General features: G+C 43.8%; 1 protein-coding gene across 7 annotated transcripts in view; it reads right to left on the reverse strand.

The window, feature by feature from the left end:
* Window positions 1-21,566, reverse strand: part of ANKRD12 (ankyrin repeat domain 12) — a 98,119-nt gene that overhangs the window by 59,098 nt on the left and 17,455 nt on the right. For 5 of the 7 annotated variants that reach the window (XM_020793518.3, XM_072998806.2, XM_020793521.3 and 2 more), the window contains exon 2: window positions 987-1,082. The exons of 1 other annotated variant lie outside the window; for it this stretch is intronic. The gene's annotated coding sequence lies outside the window, so the exon portion shown is untranslated. Of the gene's footprint in view, window positions 1-986; window positions 1,083-6,861; window positions 6,881-21,566 lie in introns of those variants that run through there. One more of the 7 variants, XM_072998803.2, reaches the window with a different exon arrangement.

Raw genomic sequence — 21,566 nt, forward strand, 5'->3', positions numbered from 1 at the left:
ATTTCAGGGCTTACACAAATAAAATATAATATGTATAGAATTCTGACAGTATTTTATTAAAAAATGTTACAAGGAAAAGCTGACCTTAATAGGGAAAAGAAAATCAGTGACTTGCCTTCTCTCTGGCAGCACTCCAAGTAGTAAACTCTGTCATCAAAGAGGTACAGTAAGAGTGATCCCATCCCTAACGGGTTTTAGGTGAGCAATAAAAACATGTTTATCTTGCCTCTTAGAATTATGAGATTGAAGGTTTTAATTTCTCAACTCTCATTTTAATTTTTTTTTTTGTGTTACCTATTTTAATGTTAAATTGTTTTAGTGGTTTTTCTTGTCTTTAATGTTACTGTACACTGCCATAGGACCTGATGATGAGGGGAAATTCTATCTGACACAGTAGAAACTTTCTGGTTAGAACCCTAACACAGCTAAAAGATCCACCTTTTTTTGCAATTTGAACTGAAAACTACATATCTGCTGGCAGAGGATCAGAGAAGGAAGGGTAGAAGTACACAAAACTAAATTTAATACATTAATGAGAAACTACAGTTTAGCCCTGAACCAGATCATCAATTAAACTGAGAAGTAAATTTAAGTTATGCTATTATTTTCAAGTCTACATTATTAACTGTTTCAAAGCAGATTATGAGCCAAATAAATAATAATGACTAGTTTTGTTTCTCTACTGTGTGCTGACTATGACATTAAAACACCAAACTGTTCTACAATATTATAAAGCACAACTGAATATCCAGAATTTTTACATGTTTAATTTCTGAACTTTAGCTTGGATTGTAACTCCAAAATGGGCATTTACATTTCTGCATATTTTTAAACAATACAGTACTGTTTTGAAACCAACATATTATGCTATGCAAATATATGTTTCTACTCGGAAGAAAAGTCTATTGAGTCTAATAGGAATCATTCCCATTTTTAAATACAACACATATAATAGTGAAGAAACAAGAGAAAAATAAACTTATTACCTAAAGTGAAATCACAGTAGTTAGTTCCAGGTGGCCCGCACTATCCAAACTTGAGGTCAGTTTATTTTTAGCTGTTATGAAATATCCAAAGCAGACCTAAAAAGAAATTAATATAAACGCTAAAGCAAGTGAGATTGAATTCTAGCAATTCCTTTTCCTAGTAATAAAGATACGTAAGTAGCCTAACTAATATTGTTCTGGCATTTCAACACAAGAACAACAAAGATTTTTCTCCCAACCCTCCCTCAGCAACAGGATTTTGAAGTGCATTTAAAGAGGGTGGAATATTGGTTCCACTAGGGAAGCAGTTCCATCAGTAAACGTATCCTTGGAATGCTGAATCCTGGCCACCAACATTTCAAGAAATATTTTAACATACTTCTCACCAACTTCTAGTCACTATTTTATGTAACTAAAAATGATTCACTGTTTAACCTATATTGTTAAGCTAGTGCTGAGAAAATATAATACTGTTAATACTAAAAAATGTTACCAATCGTTTTCAATTACCATCTTTTATTTAACACTTTACAACAGACGTCTGAATGTGCAAACTGCTGCAGTGAATAATGTTACTAACAGATGATCCTGAGGGAATAGGAGACCTCTGTGTGTGCTCTTTGACATGTGATGACTCATTTATACATGTAGTCATCACTGTTTCCCACAATTCTCATGAGAAAAACTTGCTTTTGTTATAGAGTGCAACAGGCAGAATCCCCAAATATAAGAATATGCATATCATGGAATTTAATTCCACTATGCCAGAAATTTTAATTCCACTGTGATAAATAGCATTAGATCATCATAATAGAGCTATGATTCTATTCATTCCTAACAGCAAAGAACAAAACATTATCACTCAAATACAGAGAATACATAAAATCATTAACAAGGAGGCACACAACACCCACTGCAACTTCATAAAATGCTCACCAGTCACAGTACTGATCACTAATCCCATATTATTTAGGTACCAATTAACCAGCCGTTATACGATGTCTCGAAAAACCCTTTATTTCATTGTTTATTTTTTAAATTTGTATACTGCCCCATTAGTGCAATGCAGATCAGAAAGGCATTAACAAAGCCTAACAACCATCAGAGAGCAAATCATCATGGTGCTACATTTATTTATTATTTATTTACTTACGATTTCATTAGATTACAGGCTTGTGTATGTAGCTTTCTTTGCTGAACATATAAGTAACCAATTGAACAGATCAACAACAAACAAACAACTGCCACTAACCTAGGAAAGAGAGGGAAAATGAACACTCATAAGAGAGTTGGGGAGCTATCTTTCAAATCCAAGCCTGGGAAGAATTATTGCTTAGTGCTGGATAGATAATCACCCCACCCAGAAAAATCCCTCCCAGTCACTCAGATTACAGACAGTATGCTTGCTGGAGTTTTGCTGTTATTATGGTCTTTGTGTCAGCAACATGTTCTTTAATATGAAGCTTCAACACAGAGTTTCCTGGAGACATCCAAGATCCAGCTGATTTGATCCTCACTAGATGGTCCAGTCTTCTTAGCATTATGATCACACACAGTTACTAGAGTGCTGATTGCGATAGTGATCACTTCCTGGTGTGTAATAGGGTAAAACTGCAAACAAAGATACTGTATCACACCAAAAAGGAAGGAAGACCACGTATTGACATCAGCAAGACCCGTGATCAAAGAAAAGTGGAGGAATTTGCCCAAGCGCTTGAGGAATGCCTTCCAGGCCCGGCAAATGCACCTGAACAATGGGAACACTTCAAGAACGCTGTTTATAACACCGCCTTGTCCACATTTGGCAAGAAAACCAATAAGACGGCAGATTGGTTCAAAGCCCATTCAGAGGAGTTGATGCCAGCCATTGAGGATAAGAGGAGAGCTCTAGCAGCATACAAAGCCTGTCCTAGTGAGTACAACTTGCAGGCTCTTTGAGCTGCTCGTAGCAAAGTCCAACAGGCTGTCAGGCTATGTTCCAACCATTACTGGCTTCAGCTCTGCTCTCAGATACAGATAGCAGCAGACATAGGTAACATAAAGGGAATGTATGATGGTATCAAGCAGGCTTTAGGTCCAATACAGAAGAAATCTGCTCCTTCGAAGAAGGCTACAGGAGTGATCATCCAGGACTGAGCATAGCAGATGGAACGCTGGGTGCAGCACTACTCAGAGCTATATTCCAGAGAGAATGTAATAACCAAAGAGGCACTAAATAACATCGAGTGCCTGCCTGTCTTGGAAGAGTTCGACAGCGAACCAACTTTAACAGAAATAAAAGCGGCCTTGGATTCCCTCGCCTCCAGCAAGGCAACTGGCAAGGATAACATCCCTGCTGAAGTGCTGTAAAGAGATCATCACCACTGAGCTGTATGAAATCTTTTGTCTTTGCTGGAGGGAAAGTGGAGAACCACAGGACATGAAGGATGCAAACATTGTCACATTGTAGAAGAACAAAGGAGACAGGGGCGACTGCAATAACTACCGTGGCATCTCTCTTCTCAGCGTTGTAGGCAAACTGCTTGCCCGTGTTGTGCTGAAGAGACTCCAGGTGCTTGCAGACAGATTCTATCCAGAATCACAGTGTGCATTTCAAGCTAATAGATCCACCACTGACATGATATTCCCCATCAGACAGTTGCAGGAGAAATGTAAGGAACAACGACAGCCACTTATTTTGGCCCTCATAGATCTCACAAAGGCCTTTGATTTGGATAGCAGGGATGGCCTTTTTAAAATATTTCCCAAGATTGGATATCTACCTTGACTCCTTAACACCATCAGGTCCTTTCATGAGGAAATGAAGGGCACTGTAGTTTTTGATGGCTCAACATCAGATCCCTTTGACATCCGAAGCGGAGTGAAACAGGTCTGTGTCCTCGTGCCAACCCTGTTTGGGATTCTTTTTGCTGCCATGCTGAAGCACGCCTTTGGAACTGCAACAGAAGATGTCTATCTCCAGACTAAATCACATGGAAAGTTCTTTAATCTCTCTAGATTGAGAGCGAAGACCAAAGTCCAATTGAAATGCATGCGGGACTTCCTCCTCGCTGATGATGCAGCCGTTGTTGCCCACTCTGCTGAAGACCTCCAACAACACACAAATCATTTTAGCAAGGTCCGCCAAGACTTTGGACTAACAATCAGCCTGAAGAAAACACAAGTCATGGACCAGGATGTAGACTCATCTCCCTCTATTACCATCTCCACACAAGAATTGGAGGTTGTTCATGATTTTGTGTACCTTGGTTCAACAATCTCTGATATTCTCTCCTTAGATGTCGAGCTGGATAAACGCATTGGCACAGCAGCTACCATGTTCTCTAGACTCACAAAGAGAGTACGGCTTAATAAGAAGCTTGCGGCATATACCAAGATCCAGGTCTATAGAACCTGTGTCCTGAGCACACTCCTGTACTGCAGTGATTCCTGGACCCTTTGTGTACGGCAGGAGAGGACGCGAAACACGTTCCATATGTGTTGTCTCTGATGCATTTTTGGTATCAGCCGGCAGGACAAAGTTCCAAATAGAGCAGTCCTAGAACAAGCTGGAATTTTAGCATGTATACATTACTGAAACAGTGACATCTATGTTGGCTTGGGCATGTTGTGAGAATAGCTGATGGTCGGATTCCAAAAGATCTCCTGTATGGAGAATTAGTGCAGGGAAATCGCCTCAGAGGGAGACCATAGCTGCGATACAAGGATATCTACAAGCAGGTTCTGAAGGCCTTAGGAATGGACTTCAACAGATGGGAAACCTTGACACCTGAGTGTTCAGCCTGGAGGCAGGCGGTACATCATGGCCTCTCCCATTTTGAAGAGACACTTGTCCAGCAGGCCAAGACCAAGAGGCAGCCCCGAAACCAGCAGGGAGCTGGGCAGGGGATAAATTGTATTCGTCTTCAGTGTGGAAGGGTTTGTCACTCTCGAATTGGCATTCTCAGCCACACTAGACACTGTTCCATGTCCTCTATACAGAGCACATTAGTATAGTCTCTCGAGACTGAAGGATGCCTGATTAGAAATAAAACTAAAACAATTTTTGCATCAACTAAAAAGTGTACTTTTCCTGTTTCCTTGCCTGTGTGATCATTGCATTTAGGGCATGTCCTGTAGTGATGTGTTCATGGAAACTGCTACGAGATGTTACTATTCAAGACATTTTCTAATTAGTGCTGTATCACATAGTTGTTTCAGTGATAAGAAACCCTAGCTTGCTTTTTATTTGCTCGCTTTATTCCAGTAGTCAGTTCATTTCATTTCTTAATGCAATTTCAGTTGTCATATCTTTTGGTATGTCCTGGAGAGAAGATTAGTTCCTCACAAAATGATTGCTGACCAAGCAGTTGACAGAGCGATGGGAAAAGAAGAAGTGAAGAAGAAAAAGGAAAGACTGTGCAGGGTGGGAATGAGGAGTAGGCCATAATTCTAGGGTAAACAGAATTGACTCCAGTGTGGTGCGGACTCTTAAAACAGGACTCACTATCCTACTGGTGTGAATAGCAACAGTGAATAAAGACAGAGGATAGGAGTCCTGCTTAAAAATTTAAAGAAAAAAAAGAGATCCATACTTTATCCTCCTCGTAACTGCACCTTTGTAGAATAATAAAAGCTGTTTTGATACTTGTATTGCACATTTTGGATTAATCTCCTTAACTGAAAATTCTGCTTCTTTTTTCATATAATTTTGTCTTATTTGACAAGACTTTGGAAATCTGGAGATCTTTGTGGGTCAATACCTTTTTTATTGAGAGCCCTATTAGTACATACAATTGGAGAATACAATAGAGGAGGACCAGTTCATCAAGGCTGAAAAAATGTTGAAGCAATATAATTAACTATAATAGCTCCGAATCCGCTAGAACGTTCTCAAAATCAGATGGATAGGGCTGCTTGGATTTTTGTTTTTCCACTGTTAAGTTCATTCTGTCTTTTCTGTGAATCTTTTTCCACTCCACACAAAAATCTCTGCATATTTCTAAATGCATTTTAAAAAGAACTTTTGTATTTTTATATACTTTTTTAAAATGCACACATTGGCTGAAATCCTGTTGTGCAGCTCTGCACAAATCACCACTGATTAAAGCCAAATTATGGCTGATTAAACGCAATTTCATCCAAAACCTGTACACAATGCAACGAAGCTGCATATACAGTGCCTTGCTAGACAGTTACCCCGCATGACAGATTTTTCGCTATTGACTTTTTTCTATCGCTATAGCGATTCGCAAAACAGTGATTCCTATGGGGGAATTTAGCTGGACAATGTTTGGTCCCTGCTTTGCAAACCAATTTTCGCTAGACGATGATTTTGACAGCTTCCGCTGCGCTCGCAAAACAGGTGTTTTTGGGACCTAAGCTTCGCAAGACAGCAATTTAAACAGCTTATCAGCGATTCACAAAGCGGCTTTCCTATGGCTGATCTTCGCTAGACAATGACGATTCTTCCCCATTGGAACACATTAAACAGGTCTCCATGCATTCCAATAGGGAAATGCTTTTCGCTAGATAATGATGTCGCTAAACAGCGATTTCAGTGGAACTGATTATCATCGTCTAGCGAGGCACCACTGTACCACAAAATAACCAAAGGAAACCTTTAATTTGCAGAAACAGGCTACTGATGATAAATTGGATAACATTTAACTTTTTCACAAATACATATTCCACAGAAGAGGCTGTATTTCCTGAGAATGCTTGGCAAGTTAAATTTATCTCAGCATTTACTTCTGTCATACTATTGTAGCACCATTGAGAGTGTCCTAACCTATGGCATTCTGGCATGGTTTGGGAGTAGCTCTGTAGCAGACAAAAAAGCTCTACAGAGAACCATTAAAATTGCCCAGAATATCATCGGGCTCCAGCTACCAACCTTGGATGACATCTTCACATCCCGCTGTCTAAGGAAATCACACAGCATCCTGAGAGACTCTTCCCATCCTGCTTATAACTTTATTGGACTGTTACCATCTGGCAGAAGATATAGAACAATTAAGACTCGGACCACACATTTTCTCAATAGTTTTTATCCCAGAGCTATAATTGCAATTAATAATGAGCTTAAATACCACCAGTAGTGAATAATTAGTTGGACTGTGTTACTTGGCCTGCGGTGTAGATGTTTGTATTTTTAGTGGGGGACTTTTAGTGGGTGGGGAGTGTTTGGGAATTTTATGTGTGTGCATGTGTCTGGTCTCTGGGTGTCTGTGAATTTCGTTGTATGTGTATATACTTACAATGACAATAAATTATTATTATTATTATTATTATTATTATTATTATTATTATTATTATTATTATTATTATTATTATTATTATTATTATTATTATTATTATTATAATAATAATAATAATAATAATAATAATAATAATAATAATAATAATAATAATAATAATAATAATAATAATAATAAAAAATAAAGAATTCTGCGGCATTTTCAAGACAAGCTTTATTTGGCATGAGTGCTCATGGACCTAGTCCTCTTCTTCCAATGCACAGTATTCAAGCTACAGTGGTGCCCCACAAGACAAAATTAATCCATTCCACGGTCAATGCAGTCTTGTGAAAATTTCGTTTTGCAAAGCAAGTTTTCCCATAGGAATGCACTGAAATTTAATTAATGCGTTCCTATGGGGGGGAAAGTCAGAAAAAAAGTTACTTACCAGGTAGTAAGACCGAGCAGACCGAGCCCCACTCCTCATCGGTAGCTCCAGAGGAGCCTCACACAGCTCTGCTGTGTGAGCAGAGCGCCAAACAGCTGACCGTCGGAGACCAGCAGAGAGGCAGCAGCCATTTTGGAGAGACGGCAGCCATGTGGCCGCATCTCAGAATGGTTGCCGCCTCTCTGCTGGTTCCCGACGATCAGCTGTTCAGCGCTAGAGTCCAGTTATTCCCGGGCTATCAAGGAGGAGCGGGGCTTGGTCTACTCAGTCTTACTACCAGGTAAGTGACTTTTTTCTGACTTCCCCCCCATTGGAATGCATTAATTACATTTCAATGCATTCCTATGGGAAAGATTGCTTTGCAAGACAAAAAATATTGCAAGAATGTCCGTCTTGCAAGGCACCAAAAAACTCACAAGACCCATTCGTCTTGCGATTTTTCATCCTACGAGGCATTCGTCTTGCGAGGCACCACTGTACAGGTTAATGTATACCCTAGGGGGTGGGGACCGGACAGAATGAAACTGGATACAAAAATTGATGACTGAATTGCTTAACACTGGTTATAAACATTCAAAGGGCTGATTAACGTAAATAACACAAGTAACACAAGTGGACTTTTTAAAGCAATGAATGCTGCTGTCAGAATGTCTAGCCTTATTCAGGCATTTATCCTGAAAGCACCATCATCTGAGCTGGAAGGGATTCTATGGATCACGTCCAGCCCCTGTTGGGGAAGCACAGTGGGGAATCAAACTTCCAACCTCTGGTTCTGTAGCCAGATGTACCCAAACTACTGAGCTATTGAGCTCTTAGGACTTAAAGAGTGGAGGGAATGTAGGTACACAAAGCCAACTTCACCTCCATAGTCCAAGCACTGCAGACTTTTGCATGCTCAGTGCAGGAGATAAGTGAGTAGGGTCTTCAAAGAGACAGGTATAGCAGGTAAGTCGTTGTTGTGAGTATATTTTAGAAAAGACTTCCATTTGTTTTCATATGGGAGAGTAGTGGAAGGTTTGCGAGCTCAAAGAACTTCCATTACGTCGGGAGTATCCTCCAAGCTGCAAGACTGAGAGAGGCGGTGTCGGGGTGAAGGATGAGGCCGTGGTCGAGCGAGAGGAGATCTGGGTGGAAAGGAAGGCGGAGCATGTCCGACGACATCAAGACCAGGTGAGTGAACCATGGCTGGTGGGACCAGTACAGGGCTATCAGGATTGCGTTGGCCCCGTCGTGTCAGAGACGGACGATCACCCTCTGGATGAGAGGTAGAGGGGGAAATATGTAAAGGAGATCTTGGGACCAGTCCATCAGGAATGCATCTCCCAGAGAGGTGCTGTCCCGTCCCACTCTGGAGCAGAATCGGGGACATTTCTTGTTGGCATCGGATGCAAAGAGGTCTACTGAAGGCGTGCCCCATCGACGGCACAGCTGCTGAAAAATGACATCGTTCAAAGTCCATTCGTGTGTTCTCATCGGTAGCCGACTGAGCGGGTCGGCTAAGGTGTTGTCGTTGGTGGAAATGTGGACAGCAATACGGAAAACGTGGTTGGAATAGCACCACTCCCAGAGGTCGACAGCTAGGTAGAGCAGAGAAGGGGAGTGGGTGCCTCCTTGCTTGTTGACATAAAAGTGTGCAGTGGTGTTGTCTGTTGCCAACTGCACTACCTGTCTCTGGATTAAGGGAAGAAAGGCATGGAACGCTTTGATGATTGCTAACAGTTCTAGATGGTTTATGTGAAGTGGTAGCTCTTGTGTTGAGTCCGTGGACTGCATGCTGAAGGCAGTGGGCACCCCATCCCGTGGGGCTGGCATCGGTTGTGACCTGTATGGAAGGTCGCAGGTGGGAGAAAGGTCTGCCGATGAGAAGGTTGTCTGGGCAACTCCACCAGTCGAGCTGGGAGGCCAGTTCTGGTGTCACCAGCAGTAGAGAAGATGGAGGATCCATGACTGGATTGAAGAGGGAAAGAAACCATGCCTGCAGAGACCTCATTTTGAGCCTGGCGTGTTGGACGACGGCCATTGTCGATGCCGTGAGACCTAGGAGGTGTTGGGCGTGATGCGCCGAAATGGAGTGATGTGTTTGGAAAGGGCGGACAGCCTTTTGAATTTTCCTGGTCCTTTCTGGAGGCAGAAAAGCTCTTGTGCGGAGGGAGTCTACCTCCATGCCGATGAACTTTGTTGTTTGTTTTAGGATCAGGTGCGATTTTTCGAGATTGATCTTGAGACTGAGACTTTGAAGAGTATAGAGAGTTGTGTCTCGTGCCCTTATGGTGTTGTGGTACGATGCTGCCACTATCAACCAGTCGTCGATGTAGGGATAAATGTTTATTTCCTGCAGGCGGAGGAAGGCGGCTACCGGTGCCATACACTTGGTGAAAGTCCGGGGGATGGTAGAGAGCCCGAATGGGAGGGCACAGAATTGGAAGGCAGTGCCGTTGAAATGAAATCTGAGGAATTTTTGGTGGTCCGGATGAATGGAGACATGGAAATAGGCGTCCTGTAGGTCGATAATTATGAACCAATCTCCCTGTGAAAGCAAAGGGATAATAGAGTCCAGTGTAAGCATGCGAAATTTACGGGAAGATATGAAACAGTTGAGGTGAGTGAGGTCAAGGATGGGGTGGAGGCCTCCATCTTTCTTAGGAACAGTAAAGTATTTTGAACAAAAACCGTTGAGGGAGTCTGAAAATGGCGTGTTTCTGGAGAAGTTTGGTAACCTTATCCTGCAGAGCAGAGGAGTAGGGGGTGTACCTAATGAACCCCGAAGGAGGCAAGTTGAAGAATTCTATAAGGTAGCCAGAAGCTATGATGGATAGAACCCATTTGTCTGATGTAATGGCTTGCCTACGATGGAAAACTGGGGCCAGTCTGGTACAGTTCAGTGGGCGAAGACAAATGTCAGGAAAGGGAGGCAAAAGTATTTGTCAATATTGCTTACCCTTTCGCTGTCCGACAGCAGGAAGCCTACTAGGCAAACAAAAAGATGAAAGGATTGATGTTGACGAGGTAGGTTTTGAGGCCGGTATGATGGCATCAGAGGTTGAGGGGCAGGTAGGACCTGTCGGTTTGATAGAGGTGATACTGTCTGTAAGGTTGGAACCTTTGATTCTGGTACTGCTTGGGGTGAAACTGGCCCGAGCGGTAGAAGGGTCATTGATAGGAGGTAGATGGCTGAGTGGAATAAGAGTGCGCAGTCTTGCGCCGCTTATGGAAGCCCTCCATGGTTGAGAATTGAATAGGCCGGCACCATCAAAGGGCAAGTCCTCGATTCTTGACTTGGTGTCATCAGAGATCGTGGAGGACTTGAGCCAGGCATGGCGTCGAATGGAAATAGAGGTAACCAAAGTCTTAGAAGCGGCCTCAGCAGAGTGTCGCGCCACAATTCTTTGGTATTAAGCCAGCGGAATGGCTTGTGAATGGATGTTGATGAGATCAGATTTCATGGGTTGAGGGGCTGTATCAATCAGAGGAAGAACTTGGTTCCAAAGACGATGCTGAAAGGCGCCCATAGTTGCCTGGTAACTAATACAGTGGTGCCTCGCATAACGTTTTTAATTGGTTCAAAAAAAAAACTTATGTGAAAAAAACTTTATGCGAAACACCATTTCCCATAGGAATGCATTGGAAACCGGTTAATCCGTTCTAATAGGCACGGATTGGCGTCCTTAAGCGAAAAAACCCATAGGAAACATTGTTAAACGATACAATGTTTCCTCCATTGGAATGTATTGAAGCCGACTCAATACATTTCAATGGCTTTGCGAAGTCAATTTTTGCAAATTTAAGTGTGTCATAAAAGGGTCAAAAATGGTTTTAAATGCTTGGATTAGCTTCTGCACCCTCTAAAACGGATGCAAAAGTTAATTTGGCTTTGATCTGACTTTTTGTTAATTTATGGTGAATTTTTTCCCCCCAACTTTTGACAGCTGTCAAAATCTGACAGCTCCATTGTTTCCTATGGGGGAGAAAAAAATTCACAAAAAATTAACGAAAAGTCAGATCAACGCCAAATTAAGTATGCACACATTTTAGAAGGTGCACTAACGATTCCAAGCATTTAAAACCGTTTTTCAACATGTTAAGACACTTTTGTAATTGAAAAAATGAACATCGTTAAGTGAAGCAGGGGACCTAAAACCAAAAACATTAAGCGAAGCATGGTCCCAAAATCGCTATGTGAAAATCGCCCATAGGGAAAAACGTTATACGAAGCACAATCTGACTCTGAAAAAATAAACGTTAAGCCAAAAAAAGTTAAACGAAGCAAACGTTATGCGAGGCACCACTGTACTTCTGAGCAAAAAGCTTGCAGAGGGTAAACTCGTTTCGCCAGTGTGTCAACTTTTCTGCTGTCTTTACTGGCAAGGGTAGGTTTGGACTGGCATGGGTTTGAGCCTGACTGGACTCGACGATGATAGAGTTAGGCACTGGATGTTTATTGAGGAATTCAGCATCGACACCATGGGTCCTATAGAGGCCATCGGTACGGCGAGAGATCTGCATAGTGGAAGAGGGTTCTCCCCAAGTGTCTTTAATAAGTTGAAGAATAAACTTGTTAAAGGGGAGACTCAAAGGAGTGGGATGCTCCTGATGTTGTCGAACACCGGCTCGGCATCAGCAGACGGGGGCTGTCCAATATTGAGGTGCAGGGCTTGTGCCATCTGATAGATAAGAGTAGAATAGGAAGAGAAGTCGTCCGAAGAAGACAAAGCATGGCTATCCCTCATATCTGGAAGTGGAGGGGGCAGCTCAGGCTCATGGGAGGACTGAGAGTGTTGTGCCTCCGAAGATGCAGGGAAGCATGGGGATGAAGGGTAGTCTGACTGACTGAAACCCTCTGTCAAGGGGGTTTGGTGTCGTTGAGTTGGCAGGACCTTGAAAGGGTCTTGAGATGGCATCGGGTCCGGCATTGGAGGTGCGGGATGTGGGGGTAAGGCTTTGCGAGCCTTGTCTCACTTCTGAGGTAGCAAGGTCAGCTTAGATGGGGCAGAAAGGCATGCAGATGAAGCCGAGACTGCGGAGACGGTTCAAGTCCACAAAGGGGGTGGGCTGAGAGAGTTCCGGCATCGTTCAAGGCCGTTTAGCCTGTTCAGACTGGTACCTTTTATACAGGGTTTGCCAGATGTAGGGGTCAAAACACTGATACAGTACCATGGGGAAGGGGCAGAAACCGCCTTGCGATGCCACAGACCTCGGTGGAGAGAGGTGCTTTTGTTTTGTTTTCCCGTTCTCTTCCGTGGAGAAGGGGGAACCTCCGGATTGGATGCTGAGCTTTCAGCTGCCCGCCCTGAGTCAGGGTTGGAATGGGCTGAGGCCGGGCTGGACTGTGGCGCAGCCGCAATGAGGCCAATGCTCGGGGTTTGGAGCGGCATCATGGGGGGGGGCGTGACATCATGGGCTTCATCTGCGTCCGAGGCTAAGTCAGGGGCTTCTCTGGATGATTCCTCGAGGACGAGGGAAGGTAGAGAAGGCTGAGGGGGGCCCACGCGGGGAAGCCTGTCCTTTTCTTCGAGCTTGGATCGTGCGCTCGAGATTTCTGAGAGATTTTTGAGAGGAGGGCAACTTGTGCTTACCAGATGACTTTGTTTTCTCAACACTGTCCTTAGCTGGTAGCACAGACGTAGAGTCAGAGGTAGACTGGCCTGTTGGAAGTCTATCAGCTGAGAAGGCAGGAGATCTAGCAGCCTCTGAAGATGTAGTAGGAGGATTCATGGCCGTTTGCTAAGGTAAGATTCAAGTCTTTGGAGCCTCTGCATAAGTGCCGGCTTGGTTAGGTTTTTACAAGCGAGACACGAATGGGTTGGATGTTCCTCGCCCGGGCAAAAAAGGCACTGGCTATGACGGTCGGAAAGTGTGATTTTATTCGCACAAGTACTACAATGTTTGAAAGAAGACGGCGAGGCCATAAGCAAAAAACTAGTGGGGGAAGGGAAGGGAATAAAACAGCAGGAAGCCGACCAGGCAAACAAAAAGACGCGGAGGATCACTAAGTAGGCAATAAAACGAAAGGTAAGTAAACAAAAGCTCAAAAGAGCCTAGAAAAATAGCCAGAAGCAAATAGCGAAGCGCTCTAGCTTTCCTGAGAACCGTTCAACTCGGCGGAAAAAAGGAACTGGGGAAGATGGTGGGTGGGAGGAGCATATACCTCGTGGAGGATCACACCATAAAATTGTTACTTTTAGCTCTAGAATCTTCCGAGAGAGTCAGTGCAGGTGCAGACAATACCCATATGTGCGCATTCACAGAGGCCACGAAAAAGAACAAAAAACAAACAACCCCCCAAGACCCATCACAGCAAAGAAACATAACCCCCCAGCCAAAAACCACACTGCAAGAATACCCAGAACAGTTTTTAAAAAATATAAAGCAGCACCTTACCTTAGCAGGCACCCTCCTTGGATCCCACACACTAACTGCCAAGGTGAAAGAGCTACAAAGAAGCAGCCTTGTCACCACCTACAGTTAGCAATTTGAATTTCCCGCCCTTTTCGGGTTTGGAAATGGAAGCTCCGTTCGCAAGCAGAAGCACAACTTTGCAACCGGAGCTGTTTGTAAGTCAAAATGTTCGTATGTAGGGGCGTCATAAGTAGACGCACCACTGTAATTTGCAGCAGCATCTCAAGCTATAGTTGTGATTAAACAAACCCTGGGCATTTTTGTAAGAATCCAGTGATTAGACTTCTACTAAAGCAACAGAAAGAATACAGAAAAAGTCCATCCCCCTCCTCCCTGCAGTTACCTCCAAAACTAGCTCTGGTGGGCTTCAAAACTGATCCAGAGAGGCAATTTTTCATGGTGAAGAAGGCTGCAAGGGAGAAGTGAAAACATTTCCACTGCAATTGCCAGGACAATAGGTCTTCTATTTTAAAATGTCCTACGTATACCTAACAGCAGTTCCCTGGGTAGGTCAGTCAGTTGAAGTACCTAGGTGTGGAGCCAATGACTTGGTGTTTGATACCCCACTGTGCCTGCCAACAAATGAACCTGCCTGCACAGCTTTTAGCTACCCAAGTTACACAGCCCTTGAAGGTCCCCATAAGAAATGACCAGCAAACCACTTCTTAGTATTTTACACCCAAAATACCCTGGCAAGGATTGCCATAAGTCAGAATAAACTTGATAGCACATTGCTGCTCCCGCTATCATTATTAATGCTGTCACATATGGACTGTGTAGGCAATATGCAAAACAACCAGGAAAAAATATTAAAAAGAATGAATAAACAAGGAGAAAAACAGAAAAAGATGTTTCATTGCCTTCTACTCTGCCTTTGGATTTGGCAGAGGCTGTGCCACCGAGTCTCCCTCAACCAAGAAGACTGAAAAGTTATACTAAAATCAAAAGCACCAGCAATACAACCAGCATGTGAATATTAAACTGTTTTAGAACATTAAAGTTTTCACTTCACCATTAAAATGTAAAGTACAGAATCCCTACTACCTAGCAGCTATTTATCTAATCTCTAAGGAAATCCATATGAAGACCTCCAGTGGTTATTTTAAATGCATGCCATGATTATATAGAAAAAAGCAGTTTATCATGTCTACAATATTCTGGGCCCCAGTTGACTGCAAGAGATTATTAATACACTGAGGGCTCTACTACATAGGGAGGTTAATCCTGAGTTTTCCGTTACATGCCTCTGGCAGTTTCCACTGCTGAAATCGTGTTTGGAGAGAGGTGGCTGTATAAGTCTTCATGGCATCTGAAACTGCCATAATTATCACTTCGATCTCAGTATCCAACCATATTAACAACACTTCCCTCTGTCCTTTCATCCCTCTTTCTCATCTCTTTCCTTTTTTAAAAAATTGACAAGTGATACAGCATAGATTTGAAATAGTACAAAGGATTGGTTTAAAACATTAAAAAATTCCCAAACTAGTAACACCACCCACTTCCTTCAGGGAGCTGGGTTTTGTCTTCTATGCAGGATTGCAGTCACATAGTCAAATACTGTATTAGTATTGTATGTAGTGGCTTCATGCATGGTACAGAGATGGTCACTAAAATTGCCCCAATCCTAACTTAAACTATATTTTTCCTAGGTGCTGAAGAAAATCATGTGGTTCTCCATGTAACCCTCTTACTCCTTTTCACCATAATGTTTTAACTCACATACGAGCTTAACTCTAGGGTTGTGCTTTTTAACAGATGGTGCTTAAAATATTTTGTTGAAAGCAGCAGGATTTAATTCAAATTCTCCAACTAGCTTCCTTGCCATCCCCTTTCTTCCTCCCCTTCCCCCTCCTTTTTTCCTCTAATGCATCAGATGCACTTACTGACAAAGTAAACTGACTTTTCACATGGGGTCCATCTAACCTCCATCTCCATAAGTAAATGTCAAAGGAGGCAGTGGCAAGGGGATATTGTGGTTTGTTGCTTGAATACCTCAGATCCCTCATCCCTGGCCTGCATTTCCCTCTTTCTGGCTGCAAAGAAGCTCTTTCTAGGCAACCTTCTCACCTCACTGCCACGGCCATAGCTTCTCAGCAGTTACAACATTGTCACCATGTTCTAAAATCTAAATTAACTATAGTTTCTCCATATTTCCCTTTATATTCTACTGCATTGGTCTTACCTGGACATTACAGATACAGTATATGGCCAAATGAGCCAAAAATTGGTTATCCATGATAGACTGCAATTAGCAGTATCAATCAAGCAAAGTAGATAACCAAACCACAAATGATCCCTGAGAGATCATGAGAGAAGCTAGTTCTAAAGTACAGTGGACCCTCGACTTACAGACTTTTCGAGTTACAGACTTCTCTGGCCGCAAAATTTAGCTTCGACTTGCAGCCGGAGAATCGACCTACAGACCAGAAAAAAACCAAAATGGAACAAAAATGGCCGGTTCCGGGATTAATCGATTTTCAATGCATTGTAGGTCAATGGAGACTCGACCTACAGACTGTTCGACCTGCAGCCACCGTTCCAATATGGATTAATTCCGTAAGTAGAGGATCCACTGTATCTCAGGAAAAGCCTGAGCACCATCCAATACCCACTTCATTACTTACCAAGTGCATCTTAGCCTCGTCTGGATATAATGAAATTTATTTGTCTGATATAACAATTGTGACAAACCCAGACCTACTGGGATCTGCCACACGTTAACTAAGCTGCCACCAACCATTCCCTATAAGAAGTCACACAGACCAGGGATGGATTTTTAAACAAATAAAAGAATAAGGTTTATTTAAATACACACAGGGAAAAATAAAATGATCAGGTGAATAAGATATAGTAACGTGGCTTAGTCTCATTCATACATACATACAGTTTGGTTCACACAGAACCCTTAACTTGAAGCACAGACCCTGAACCTATCAGTTCTGGCTAACCAACAGACACCTGAACCTATCAGGTTGGTACTCTGACACACAGTAGTACCCTGTCTGACACACAGACTCCCACACCAGCTTCTTCTTCCCAGCTGCTGCTTCTTCACATCCCAGCGTCTGCTAAACTTCACCACACAGGCTTCACATATATATATAGTACAGCCCCTCCTCCTGATGTCCCGCCTTCCACTCCCCATAGGATGGAACTTTCCCTCCAAACCCATGACAGACAGGTAACATCAGTGCTGTATGTAACACCTCCCCTCTTTATAAGTTGTTTTGTAGGGGGAAAGCCAAGGTGCTTTTTCCCAAAAAACAACCTGGATAAAACACACAACAACAGTTATACATACCATATCATACTTACTTATACTTACATTCTAAGTTAACCATAGCAATTAGGCATTTAAACATTTACCATATACATTACATCAATTTACCTTTATTCATACAAACCAAGTTCAAAAAACAGGTACATTTAACTTTTTGTCATCAATATATATACATAGTCCATGTTTCTTTCGCCGTCTTCATTCTTCAGGTCTTCTTGACAAGGCGTCAGCAACACAGTTCACTGACCCTCTGACCACCTTCACTTCAAAGTCATAGTCCTGCAAGTTTAAAGCCCACCTCATAAGTTTGCTATTGTGGGTTTTCATTGTCTTTAACCATTGCAGTGGTGAATGGTCAGTGCACAGAACAAAATGTCTCCCCCAGATGTAAGGCTTGACCTTCTGGATCGCGTAGACTATGGCCAAACACTCCTTCTCCACGGTTGCCAAATGTCTCTCACCTTTTTGAAGTTTCCTACTCAGGTAGGACACTGGATGCTGGTCACCATTTTCATCCTCCTGGCACAGAACTGCTCCTACCCCGCTGTTAGACGCATTGGTGTAGACGATGAACTCCCGGTCGAAGTCTGGAGCACGCAGCACTGGATACTGGACGAGCGCCTCCTTCAACCTCTGGAACGCCGCCTCACAGTCGCTGGTCCACGGGATGCGGTCATCAGCCTTCTTCCTCGTCAGATCGGTCAGCGGAGCCGCAATCTCGCTAACCCTCGGGATGAACTTTCTGTAGTAGCCCACCAACCCAAGAAATGATTTGACTTTTTTCTTGGTGTTGGGTCTGGGCCAATCACGAACAGCTTCTATTTTGGCCTCCAGGGGTTTTATCACTCCTCCCCCTACCATGTGACCCAAGCACTTTACTTCTGGGCTACCCAGCTGCAGTTTGTTCCCTCTGCAAGGCCTAGGCCAAAGCACTTCCTCCCCTGGGTCAAAGTGCCTCTCCCGGCCTTCCTGGTCATCCCAAGCTTTCTTTCTGACCTTTTGAGCTTGCAGGGTCTCTGCTGCTATCTCTAGGTTTCTCTTTAGGTCATTCATCAGGGTGTCTATGTATGTCACAACGTCTTGTGGGTCATCCTGGGTGATCTGCTCCCAATTTTGTTTGATCAAGTCAAGGGGCCCTTTCACCCTTCTCCCAAATAAAAGTTCAAATGGACTGAACCCGGTACTGGCTTGTGGCACTGATCGATACGCAAACAAAAGGGATTGCAGCTTCTGGTCCCAATTGTTTGGATTCTCTGCCAAGTAAGCCCTAATCATGCGCATTAGAGTCCCATTGAACTTCTCAGTTAACCCATTACTTTCAGGATGATAGGCAGTGGTTTCCTTGTGCTTAATTCCACAGATTTGCCATAAGCGTTTCATGAGCTTTGATGTGAACGATGCGCCCAAATCTGTGATTATTTCTGAGGCAAATCCCATCCTGGACATATACCCCACCAAGGCATCTGCCACTGTGTTAGTTTCAATGTTAGTCAAGGGTATGGCTTCAGGGTACCTCGTGGCATGGTCCACAATGGTGAGAATGAACCTGTTCCCCCTCTTTGTGGCCTTGGGCAAAGGTCCCACAATATCCACCCCTATGCATTTGAACTGAGTGTCAATCACAGGCAAAGGGCACAACTTTGCTTTGGTCCTATCGCGGCTATTCCCCTGCCTTTGACACACATCACATTGTTTACAGAACTCCCTGATCTGTTTTCCTATGTCAGGCCAGTAGAAATTCTGTGTGATTCTCTGCTGTGTTTTGTTCACCCCTAAGTGCGCAGCAAACATGTCAGAGTGCCCCCTTTGTAAGATCATGGGGCGATACTTTTCAGGTACCACCAGCTGACTTCTGATCCCATCTCCCCCTTTTGAGATATTCCTCAGGGTCTCTCTATATAAAATCCCCTTTTTCTCCAGAAATCTCACTGGGGTTTCAGGTGTTAGCTGGGCGTCAGTCACCTGTTCAAAACACTTTTGGAGAGTGGCGTCTGCCTTTTGCTCTTGTCCAAATCTGCTGTCTGTGGTTAAGGTTTCCACCACAGCTTCTGAACTCCCCCCACCTGCTTCCGTCTCTGGCTCATCATTACCCCCCTGAACTGTCCCCGTGGTGGCTTGTGAACGTGTAATCACTAGCACCCTTTTCACATGTTCAGCCAGGTCATTTCCCACGAGCACGGCTGCTGGCAGAGTCGATGAAATTGCTAGCCGCCAAACTCCCCTCCAGCCTTGAAAGTTGACAGGTACCTCCGCTACTGGCAGAGAAATCACCTGCCCCTCAATCCCTGCCACCTTCATGTTCTCATTTGGGATTATAAACTCCCTAGGAATAATATCTGGATGGCACAGGGTTACCTGGGAACAAGTGTCCCGCAGCCCCCGATACTGACGGTCAAGTATTCCTACGTCCACCCCTGCTGTCTCAAACAACTGAGAATCTGTTCTCACCAGCAGGCAGCGCCTGACCTCTACAAGAGGACCATTTTCCTCAGCCTGATCAGCAGATGTAGCTGTTCCAGATTGAGTAGCCATGGCAACAGGCTCCCTCAGTGACAATGAGCCTTGCTCTTTCTGGACGCAGAACACAGCTTTTGGCTTGGTTCCACTCGAATCCTGAGGCACAATTCCTTTTAGCTGCTTTAATTTCTCACACTCTGAGATTAGATGGCCCTTTCCCTGACAGAAATAACATTTTCTGGTGTATTTTGAATCTCTCTCATCTTGTTTTGGTTTTCCCTCCGAAATCTGAGGTCTTGGTTTCATGTCTGAGGGCTTCCCTTCACCATGGGCCCCTCCCCCTTGCTGGCTTTTCCCTGGTCCCTGAGAGTACTTGCTGTAGGTTTCTTTGGGTTTTCCTACAGATTTCTCCTCACCTAAGGGCTTTCTGATTTGATAAATAAAATCTGCGATCTCGGCTGCTTCTGCCACAGATTTCGGTTTCCTTTCCCTCACCTGGAATTTCAGTTCCCCATGCAGGACTGAATAGAACTGTTCCAGCGCTATCAAATCTTTAAGCTGCTGAAAGGTCTCTGTCCCCTCCTGAGATAGCCATTTCTCAAGCAGCCTCACCAATTGAGCCCCCACTTGGGTAAAAGTCTGCTCTGGTTTCTTTGTGAGGGACCTGAATCTTTGCCTCAGCTGTTCCGCATTTATCCCATGTCTTGCAAACACCAGTTTTTTAAACTCTGCAAAATCTCTCATCAGTTAGTGTGGCATCTCTGAATAAACCTCAGCCAGGCTACCACTGATTAAAGATCGCATGATGGTCATCTTCTCAGTTTCCCTCACTGAGAAGTCCACAAACGCTCTTTCCACTAAGGAAAAGAACACCTCAGGACAATCTCCCTTGTGGTACACAGGGAATTTCTTCAGGTCAGCCTTAGACAATTGGCCTCCCTCAGAATCCCTATTGTTATTATTGTTCTGGTTCATCAGTTCCAATTTTCTTAATTCAAACGCCATTCTCTCTCTCTCCAATCTTTCCTCCCTCTCCATTCTCTCTCTCTCTAATTTTTCTTCTTTTTCCAATTGCCTCATCCTCAGTTCATGCTGTTGGGCTATGAGCAATTTTCTGAGTTCTGGGTTCTGTTCTCCCGTGCTGTCACCTTGCACTGAGCCAAATTCATCCTCAGAACCTTGGTCAACCTGGGGGTCTTTCACTTCACCCATTTCTGCCATTTGGCTTCGAGTCAAGGGCATACTCCCCCCCCAGAACAGGCTGCTTTCAAAAGTCAAGCCTCAAAATAAAGCGACCACTTTTTTTTTCTTTTTGCCTCAGAACCAGCTTTCCCTATAGATTGCTGCTGTCCTTCAGCACTACTTGCAACTGTAGCGAGTTAGAGTCTACCCCCCTCTGCTGGGCCTCTCAGCAGGCAGGCTAGATCACTGCTGTTTCACAGTTTTGCCTCAGCTTTTTTCCCGCCAAAAACAGGCTGCCTCAGAGCACCCTAATCTAGTCTCCCCAGTTGGCACGTTCTTCTACTAGCGCACCTCCCCGTGAGGTACACCTAGAAGATTACCTACGCGCCTCAGATTGTCCCTGACTAGACCCCCCTTGCTCTGGGCACACTTGCCAAGGCTTTGCTGGACCGCTGGACAACTGGACCAGTCGTATCCCACACGCTGGACACCAATCAATGTGACAAACCCAGACCTACTGGGATCTGCCACACGTTAACTAAGCTGCCACCAACCATTCCCTATAAGAAGTCACACAGACCAGGGATGGATTTTTA

Source organism: Pogona vitticeps, chromosome 4, assembly GCF_051106095.1.
Source record: "Pogona vitticeps strain Pit_001003342236 chromosome 4, PviZW2.1, whole genome shotgun sequence".
Lineage (NCBI taxonomy): Eukaryota > Metazoa > Chordata > Lepidosauria > Squamata > Agamidae > Pogona > Pogona vitticeps.